Consider the following 11082-nt stretch of genomic DNA (forward strand, 5'->3'; position numbering starts at 1 on the left):
TTCATAAGTTGGTGTTGTATTTAGCAGCGAAGAAACCAGGAAGCGTGTTCTTTCGTAAAATAATTAGAATACACCGATTTTGCTTGTACCAAAAACGAGATCTAATGAAGAAAGAACCAACGATGTACCAACTCTGTTCCATTTTCATTTCAGAGTTGCAGAGCTTTTCGTGTAATTAAGGTAGCGCGTGGATGCAAAGTTTTCACGGTTGTAAATTAAATACGTCACCTGTGTGCATTAGAGTTGCACATCAGAAGTTTGAAGAAGCCACTCGGAATGATACGAGCTCGTTGTTGTAACGAAACGAGCGTGTGCAATATGTAATAAATCGTATGTAGTTGCGCGAGTTGGAAAGTATCGTGACGAAGATTCGCGTGATTAGTCCCAGTTTGGATCAAGGGACATTTCCCCTGGTGAGAATGTCTGTTGGCCTAACCCCCTGGAATTAAGCCTTTGGGGCTGAAACTACGAAGGGTTGATACATGGAGAGCTGGAAGGTTTTTATTGCCCAGATCGTGAACGGAGAATTGCGGCCTGTGTATCATGAGGGTGACAATGGGAACCTCGATGAGTATGTCGTTTTAAATTAAACCGCTTTAGCGGTGCATCTATATTAGGCTCGTTCGATATTATTAATAAAGATCACGCGACTTGACATTTTTATTAAGTAAACTTAATATTCGCGATTTGTAAGCAACGTTATTTTCGTCATATGTAATATGGAATTAAACCTTCAACATCATTGTGGATGAAATTTCACTCATCTGAATTCTCTACTTTCCTACTTTTCGTTTAATGCTAAAGTGTATTTATTCGCCTCGTTGGGTTTCTAAAATAAAAATAAAATATAGTGAAGTAAAATTTTATCCATGAAAGCATTAAGATTATAGATTTTCTCCTGGTTGATCGACATTTTCCATAAATAAGTATTGGCAGAAGAAAATTTTCTCTCCCTTTCTCTGCCGTTATATACACGACGATATCGATCGTTAATAATAATACAATAAGATACAAATTAACTTTAATATAGAAAAAATATCTAAAAAATTAGTGTTCTAGATAAAAGTATTCGAATTCTCGGATGATCGTCATTCGATGGAGATTCTTCTTCTATTTGAGGGTCTGTTGTCAGCGTGAACAGCTGAAACTTCCGATAAATCCCATAATCCGGCATGTCACATTAGAAATACGAATTTCTCGTGTTGGCGTTGCAACGGCACACGCTTTGCCGAGAGGAAGATTGCACTTTTTTTATATTAGAGGGGGCGTTGGAATCCCGAAGCTTCCAAGTAACGTAACGCAGACAAATTACACGTGGCAAACCATCCCTTAGCCCGTTCTTTGTGTGCGCACGTGTACAGACCGCTCTATAATTGGCGATACGTGTGCCGCTCACCATGGGGTGATTCCTCGAGCGGAGGAGCAAAACGAACAGCGTTTAGCTTATTTATGACGCCATTTTTGGGATTGCCCGCTTAAACGCGCGGTCTATGATCTCTAAGGCGTACTGGAAAACGCTGGAGGGTCCCTTGAAACCAACGAAACATTCCCGTTGCTGTTATTTAATATTCAAATAACGATGGGGATTTTTGTTTATGCTGTGATTAATCTTAATGCCCTGTCAGTGGCACGAGTTTGAATTAAAATCCATTACGACATTTCCGTACATTACGAAAATTAATGGTAAGATGTTTAAATCTAAAATATAGGGTGACTGGCAAAAATATTTGCTATAAGACACTAGTGTTTACACATGATTAAGATACATTTCATACTGTATCAAACAATGCTGTGATTTCTAAAAAATATATTTCGCCAGTAAATGTGTTTTAATTTCTACAGAAACGCAGAGTTGTTTCAAACCTAGCTAACAGAATTATTACATATTATACATGTAAGATATTAATGGAGTTTCAATGTACAACACATATAACATAGCACAAAGGTTTTCTGTATTAAGTATTCAAATAATAATACTATACTTTCATGAGTTACCATGTGATGGCGAAGTAGGAATTGTTAGACTGAGATATAAAAATTACCGTTTTACTCGATACAACAGAAAGTCTGAAATGAAAAATCTCTCTGATTAATAACATTCAGGATAGAAAACTATAAATCAGCATTACCGGCATAATTCTATCTGAAAATTTTATTTCTCTCGCGGTAACCCTAAAAAATTGAATTTCACGATTCTTCTTGTCAGTCAGACGAAAAGCAGACCAGCCAAATTTCAAAACCACTCTCATCCTCGTAAACGATAAAACGTAACAGTAAAACGATGCGAACGGGAAACATAAATAATAGATCGTACCAAGCAACGTGTTCGCGTTTATTTCGCCGTCAGGTCAGGGATCAGTTACCCTTCGCTCGCTATCCACTAATTATGAAGCAGCCTGTACATGTATGCACACGCGTGAACGTATCACGAGAATTTCGCCGCTTTCCCTCGCGACGCCTCTTCCTTCTCGCGACATGTAATACACTTTTATGTCGCGTGCAAAAGGGTCCGCAACCCCCTCGGATCCCTATATTCCCCATACGATTCCGCCGGTTTGATATGCTTCAACCTTCGGAATCGTCGGGGTCGTTGCTTTTTCCTGGCCCTGCCAGATTTCCCCAGCCAGAAATCTCTTCTCGCGGGAAAGGAAAATTTCTCTTTCCACCCCGTGACGGACTGGCGATTTTACGGGGCTCAAGAATTTACTATGAAGGGAATTTACTGCGGACGATTCTCTTATCCTTCTCTTGTTTCTTTCGATTTATTCTCTTTGTACTCGGTGATGGTGACATCTCATTTTGTGTAAATGTAACTCTGCTAATTGACGTTAGAACTAGTGACGACTGAAAAAGTACAAAATACGGAGATGTTGCATCGATTATCTATAGATCTTGTAAAAAGTCAGAGAAAGGATGCAAAGGATAAATTTATATAATTTTTATATAAAATTATGTACTGGTTATTTTGACTATTCTGTTCTAATATTAATATATACGTATATGTATATTAATTAAGTATTTAATAAATTAATAATGTATATGTATATTGATCGTAGGTGATATTACGTTTTTTATTTCATGACTAAACGATAATTTATATTTGAATTAATAATAATAAATTATACTCTTGAAATTCTTATTCATACTTTAATTACAGGAGCTTGTCATTTTCTGCTTTGTAATTTCCATAAAATTACCAGACGCGAATGCGTTAAATAATTAAACATGAATTATAATTTTTGCAGCCTTATCAAGCATTAAAATGTATATCCAGATATATTCTATATGAATGACTATAATTACCGCGATACGATTATAACAAGTAGGTACCTGTAATCAGTGATTATTAATCACATTTCTGTCTCCATAGAAGTCAGTATTAATTCTACCAATATGCTATCCGTATAATTCTAATAATTCTAAATAACCTGCAATCCGTCACTTTGATGACTTTAATTTCTAAATTTTAATGTTAAATTCTATTATTAGATATAATTGATTAATGAAAGAATATAAATTCCAGTGTTAAAAGCTCCAAACTTTTAACTGAAATATATCATTGCTGACTCAATAGCACTCTTTAAACGGATAAAACTCTCGAAAAGTTGTCGAGCCCCGATGTCCTCGTCATTATCTTCTGGTCATCCTCGAGAACGTCGAGAACCTCGAATATCGGATGGTGTAGTCTTCACGAGTCCAAATAAACAATATCAAGGCTGCTCATTAGCATGATGTCTACTTAACGAAAGTTTGGAATTTAACGTAGTTGAAGGTAATCCCGGAGATGCCGACGCAATGACCCAATTACTGCACTCGTAAAGTGCAACGGAGTGAGACGTGAGCCACATGAAAGCACCGAACAGCCGGAAACTTTGTTAGTCTCGTAGTCTTTCGACACGTTAAGAGGCAATACTCGGAGCGCGCACGTGGGTTCCCAATGCTTTTGTTCTTAATTAGTTAAGCCACCCCTTAACAAACGACAGAGGCAACGATACTTGAAATATTCTCGCGGTGACGTGTAATTATTTTTCGCGAGAGTATCGTCAAATCACGTGAGGTGCGGACTGAAACGTTTATCGCCAAGCCACGAAAAAAAGGGGGTTGTGTGCGGAGGAGGATGGAATCACGGTGAAACGAAAACGTCGGACGTGTACACCGAACGAAAATTTAATTAAATCCAGCGTAAGGTTCCGGCGTTTCGGTATTCGAATCCGATCGCATTAATCCGATCGAGCAAGCAAATCGGTTCCCTAAGTAATTTCATTGATATCGGAACGGACGTTTAATGGCCTCAATGAATTTCCAACTATTTCTCTTTTTTCCACCACCCTTGCCGTTTTGTTTCCTTCTTTGAATTATCACACTGTACGCAATTCTGTTTCCTGCTTTAAACGATTTTCAACGTTTTCATTTCCCACGTTAATTCGTTCTATTTATTTGCGCGGAATTCGCAGCCTAAAAATTCCTCTCTGAAAGTACGAAATCAGTGTGAAGCGCGGTAAGAAAAATCCATTCGCCACAGTGCTATTAACCGCCATCCCTATCGACGTTTCTGTTGTCGTCCCCTACATTTTCGTCCACGAAACCGCCCCCTTGGTCTATAGCACGACAACTTCCGGAGAGAGAGATCCTCGGCGACGAACGTACGAGGACGAAACGTCAAGCTGGTTCACACGGCTTGCCAACAACACGAGCTATCCCAGCCAGCCAGGCGCCGTTTTCCGAAATTACGCCAATAACCTGTCCGATATAATGTCTGACTTCAGCGTATTAATTAGCCAGAGCAACAACGCCTGGGAACCATAACTCGGCCACGAAGGTACATAGATCCACGATCGAATTAGCAACACCAATACTGGTGTGCCCGTTGAATAATGCACGAGCTGACATTTCGTCCAATAACAAACGCCCCGTTATTCCAGTATGGTTATTCTTGCCGGCTCGCTGCCTGGTCATTTAATCGGAACTACCTTTTCAATTGCAGTATCTCACCACTCTCGTGGGATAGATGATAGATATATACAGCCCCTTAGTTACGTCTTCTATAATCAAATTCAAATCGACGGATCGTAGGCAAGACTAGCGTGCACCAATGTTGATGCATTGTTACGTATTATCCAATAAAATTTATGTTTTCGCGAGCCGTAGGGGGTTGATAACTTTCTTTAATGCGTTAGACGTATTCCTGGGCTTATCATATTTGTACGAATCCCTGGTGTTAAGCCTGACAAACGAGGCAACCAAGCTTCTCGTTATAAGGGCGACGAAAGTCCCTTTTTATTGACGCGTCGTGTTTTCTACATGGGGATGAATGAGTGGAAATTTGATGAGAATTTAACTAAATACTGTATAGGGAGGCTCGAGAGTCGTATCCGTTCATTTTTCTTTCTGATCTGTTGGAAAGTTTTTCGATAGAAGAGAAATATTTCTTAAAGAATTGCCTCATAAAAAACGGAACATCCAATTTAGCATATTTCTCCCCCTGTGATTTTCGTATCGTCGGTTTGCTGGGAGAGTGGCATGATTAGAAGAGAGTTATTAATTACTGAACTGCATATATAACGATATTTTTCTTTTTTACAATTTACCTAATAATTTTTGGGTTTCGATGCTCTCTAATTGCTTACTGTAAAAGAAAAGTTAAAAGTTAACAGTTAAAATATTAAAAAGGTAAAACTTTAAATTGTGTAGCATTGTCCCTGCTACGTAATATAATTTTATTAATATTACTATCCTAGTATTATAGCGCACTCTTAAAATTAATTTTTTTTCAAATATTTGAAAATGGACGATTACGATCGTCGAATGGATGATCGAACCAACGATAAACGAATACAAATGATCGAAAACAATGGTATTATGAAACCTAAAAGCCATATTGATTGAATTATTCTATGAAAGAAACGTCCCCTGTATATCAACTGGAATTGTTAGAGAGCCCTATGTTTCGATATTAATAGCGACGCGTGTGCCGGTTCGTTTAGTAAATTATAGATAGAGGCTGGTAACGCGAGTATCATCGAAATTTTCGCCGCAGCGGGTACCAGTAATAAGATAGATCGACATTATGTAACCCCATAATGAACCAACGTGTTGTTAATTACAGCTCGGTGCGCGGTGAACGCAAAACGCACCGGTATTCGCACGACGATTTCATTTTGCTCATTCATGGCGTGTTGCATCGACTGAATGGCTGGCGCCATTTCCCACGATGGAAACGCTCTCGTTTCAAAAATCACGAGATTGACGTTGATACAGATTCTACCGTATCGATTTCTGTACGGAATTTTCCCATCCTGTTTATTTTTCCTCGAACATCATACGACATTGCGTTCGTAATCGTCCGAGTGGCTTCCATCGGGCAATTTATTGATTCGCTGACGCGAAGAAACTCGTAACGATGTCCACACTAATTACAACAGAACAAGCTGCTAACTTATTTAGCTTACACGTGCCGGCTGGGCCTGCTCGTCCGCTGGGATAAACTCGAATAAAGATAGATCCTGGTAGTTAGTAAGTACACTCCGCTACATTTCAGGAATCAGGATGCTAGGAGTAGCACTTTCGCCTCGAAATGGTTTATTGGATCTTGAAACGGATATTACAAAATTAGAGTTTCAATAGAACTTTCAAGAACTTATATAATTGGATTGGAATGCCTAATTATAAAATTCTTCGTACTTTGACGCTTCATCTATTAACATTCTCGTTAATAATATGAGGATACGTGATATTTAATCACAAAAAGGATTATTTAATTACAAAATTCCTAAAACATTTTAATGACCCATAAATATCTAGTAGAGTTTCAATGGAATTTTAAATTTTCAGGAGTCATTAAATGGCATTCGAACGTTTCATCATAGAATTCTTAACTCCTTGACGAAAATATCCTTCCTCGACTATTTTCCATTTTTAAACCTTTAAGGAACATTGTAGAGAAATATTGCAAAAATCCACGACACTATAGCGGCACAATTTCTACTTAAATGAACAAAGTCAAGACAAACTAGTCTACAGAGTCAAGAGACAAAATTGCCGGCCATAAGACCGCTGGAAATGCGGTAGTGGAGCCGCAATGGAAACTGCAAATCCCGTTCTTTCATGAAACTCAGGCTGGCAACGACGTTGCCCGATGACATCCGCCAAATACCTGAACGCCAAAAGTGCTCCGTAGAACCTACGGACCTCGAAATTAGCTACTTTCAGCCATCTTCCAGCCGAGACGAATGGCTGGCCGTAGAAGGCTAGACAACCGGACTAATACCGTGCGTTTCACCGTCTCGCTGGAGCTGGTCCTAATGGAAGCCTAGAATAGCCAGAATCCTAGCTTTTGCTAATTTATTTGTCAATAGTCCGGTGACTGTATCTACGCCAAAATGGCTATTCCCCCAGACGAATGAGGAAACTACTGATAGGAAAGCAAAGAAGTTGCTTCTTTGTCATTACGTTCCGAGTGAACTCAGGGATATTTGCCTGAACCTTCAAATTAGTCGATTTATCTTAATTAGAACAACTACTCTTTTCATTTGTATAAAATGGGATAAATGTATACGCTTCTCCTTATCAGTGAAATTAATTTATTTCAAATCGTTTACGTTCAAGCAACTTGATATCGTCTTGTAGAATCTAGTGAAACTGTTGTTTAATTTAATTTGAAATATGCCTCCAGATTTGAAACTGAAATTCTTCCAATTGTTATCTTGAAGGAAATAACAATTATTAAATTCAATTTTGCGCTTGCTAATTAGTTTCCTGACCAAGTTGCCAGTAACCATAACCCATATTGTCATATTGCCAATAACCCGAGTTTCTCTAACCATCTACCAAGTATACTTTGTCCATCTTAAATTTAACAATTGGTTAGTCAAATTCAAATGATTTCAAGTCGTGTAAGAACATAAACTTGAAATCAATCTACGTTAATGTTATTGAAGCCTTTGATTTAAAACGAATCGAGTTCAACTCGATTGAACTGAAGGAGACTTACGTAACTGACAGAACCAGATCATAAATACATCTTAAACAGTTTCGAGGGAAACGTAAAAGCGATACGTTCTTCTCCATGGAATTATCCGTTTATGGCTCAGAATCCGAGCGATTAATCGCTTAATAGCTCATATGGAATCCGTTTTATATCACTTAACGATCGACGTATCGTAAGCTGATTTCCAACCAAGCGAAAAGACTCGTTGGCATCGTCTGAATCTCTGCCTCCGTTTCCATCTGTTTCTACGACTTTCCGTGCAATCGTGGAGTTCCCAGAGGTAGTCAGGGAAAAATCGACGATCCATTTGGCCTGGCTTGGCGGAATCGGTCCCACGGGCGAACCGATACGCCAATCATTTCGTTCCGCAGCGTCACCGTCAGCTGCCCCCTCGTTGCTCCGCGTCAATTCTGGATACTGGCTGATTTACTCCGCGTAGATATCCTCGATTCCCTTAACGCGGTCACAGTAGATAGAGCAAGTTCCTGTTCCTGCTTCTCTGGCAGCCACAATGACGTCGAACAGATCATTCGCGGCTAACGTGATTGATAAGCAGTCAGTTTGATAAACAGGAACGTTAAGCGTGCGTAGCAACGACCCTGATAAATCAGAAATATTTTCGTGAGACGGTATTATGTTTCTCACCTGTTCTTACTTCTCTTTATTTCGCACGTTTTCATATAATTGTTGAGAAACAAGAGGATATCGCCGGGTTCTTTATACGTCTGTTGTAAACGTTGGTATAACGAGACAGACGAATCTCGAAGCGCAACAAGCCACGAGGATTCTCACCTGTGCACGATATTTAATCCCTTACGTGACCAGCCTGTAACTGTCGTCTGATATACCGGTTGCATCGTGTCACCAACTGATGTTACGTGCTCCAAAGAAAAAATTAAATATGCACCGTATATAGCGTAAATTACGTTTTAAGAAATGAAAATTACAAAATAATTAGGAGATTGTAATTTTGGATTATTTATTCCTGACTTTCAAACTTATCAATTATAGTCTCTTCACCTTCTTCGAAAATTATCTACTATAACATTATTGCTTCTTTTATCCTAAAATGAATTATCTAAATGATATACGAATAAAAGACAGGCATTCTTTGGACTAAATCTTTTTTAATTTATTGGGATTAATAATAAGTGCTTTACGATTACTGTAAAGTAAATTATTTCAGCTCTGAAATCCTTATACGTTTAGTTTCACAGAGGTTCCGATATACTGTTTTATCCGAAAATCTGTCTTCCTGTTGTCAAGCTTGTTTCTTATCCAATTCGTTTGGATCGTAATGAAAACGTGACACACGTTCGGCAGGTGACAGTGGAATTGTTCTTGGTGGAAGATTTTTTTCCATGGAAATACGATCGCCAGTGTTTTCATTAAATCGTCGCCTGTTCCGGCGCGACAAAAATTGAACTCTTCGGCCAGCTGTTCCGCGCCGTGTAACAACGCGAAACGATACGCAGACCACGGCGTTAATCGCGCGAGCTCCAGCAAAAAAGTGTGCCACCGCGCGAGAAACAAAATCGCTTCCATTTCACCCGCTAATAAAATCCGTATCATATTTTCGTGTTAACGAATCGACCTGCCGTCTGCAGGAAATTGCTATCAACCGTTTAATCGATACTTCGCTCGCAGGGAATGCTTTCGTGAAAAGTGACCGCCGTAGTTTTAACTTCGTATGTTAGCGTCGCGAATATTAGACATCTTGAAAATAACGTAAAACGATTTAACTTGGGACACTCTGTAAGCTACAGAATTCATTCAGAAACTTAGAGACAACAATCCACGCTATATGCTACAGATATTGCGAATTGAGAGACGGATGTTAAATTTCTAGATGTAAAATGGAAGAAAAATTTTTGTGCAATTCTGTAATCTGATGTTGTAAACTTGATATTTTTCGGGGTTTAATTTTTTTAAGCAATACACAATAACGATTCATCGTATACTTTTTACCGTGAATGCAAAGACGGACTTTAAAAGAAGCTCTTGAATAAACTAATTTCCAAATGTAGAGGAAAATTTGTCAAAGATCCTTTAACGTGAAACATCGTAACGTAGAATTCTCTGAAAGCTCCGAAATTCACTTAATCGAGAGCTACATCACGAAAGTTCAGAGGCAAACGCCAAATTTCCAAATGCAAAGTCGAAAGAGAATTTTTCAAAAATCCTTTGAAAGCTTCGAATTCACTTAAATGACGCGCTGTGTATGTTACGCGAATTGAAACGCCAAACGAAGGGCAAAGTCAAGAGAGAAAGAGCAGAGAGGAAACTCGACTTTCATTTCTCTGGGATGAATAGCCGCGTATCTCCATTATCTCCTTCCGGGAACAGCATCGATAACAGCATCTCGGCAGGCAGAGAGCAGTAACTCAAACGAGGATAGCAACCGCGGCAGCGTACTCGGAAACCCTCGAACAAAGAACGCGCCGTATATCGACGAGCTTATCGATGCACCTTTTCCTTTTCCGCAGGATTATTCGCGTCTGGAATCGTCCTCGTTTTTTTCTTCTTCCTTCCCGGTCGTCGATAAACGGACGCGTACCGTGCCAGATCGAAAGCATGCCGTCCGCCAACACACCTCGACAACCCCATCGAGCATGTAGATAATCCAGGATAAAGGTTGCACATAGGTGCATCGAGCATGATACGCGTTCGAAGACGCGCGAATCCGCGTATTCCCCGGATTTATACAGGCTGAACGGCAAAGCATTCATCTCGTTCGATCGGCTGAGAGATCGAGGTTAAAGGAGACTACGGATCTGCGTGCATTATATTAATTAAATTCGCCGCTTCAGAACAATTTTACCAAGCCAGGTGTATTTCTAGCGAAGCGTTTGCGCGAATCGGCAAACTTTTTTCGCGTTCTCGTTCGAACGTAACGATACCATCGATTTCCATTATGCATTATTATGGAAACGTCACAATGCTGTTCGCTGATTTTGTTCTCGCTCGACGTTGTTTTCAAAGGCGAGCGGCGCCTCCGATAACACATCAGAGTGCATATCGCGGATTGTTTTTACGCTCCATTCGCATTCGTATTAGAATTTATTTATGTTCGTGGAAATGTCGCGGCGTGTATT

This window comes from Bombus huntii, chromosome 6 (genome assembly GCF_024542735.1).
Source record: "Bombus huntii isolate Logan2020A chromosome 6, iyBomHunt1.1, whole genome shotgun sequence".
In the NCBI taxonomy this organism is placed as follows: domain Eukaryota; kingdom Metazoa; phylum Arthropoda; class Insecta; order Hymenoptera; family Apidae; genus Bombus; species Bombus huntii.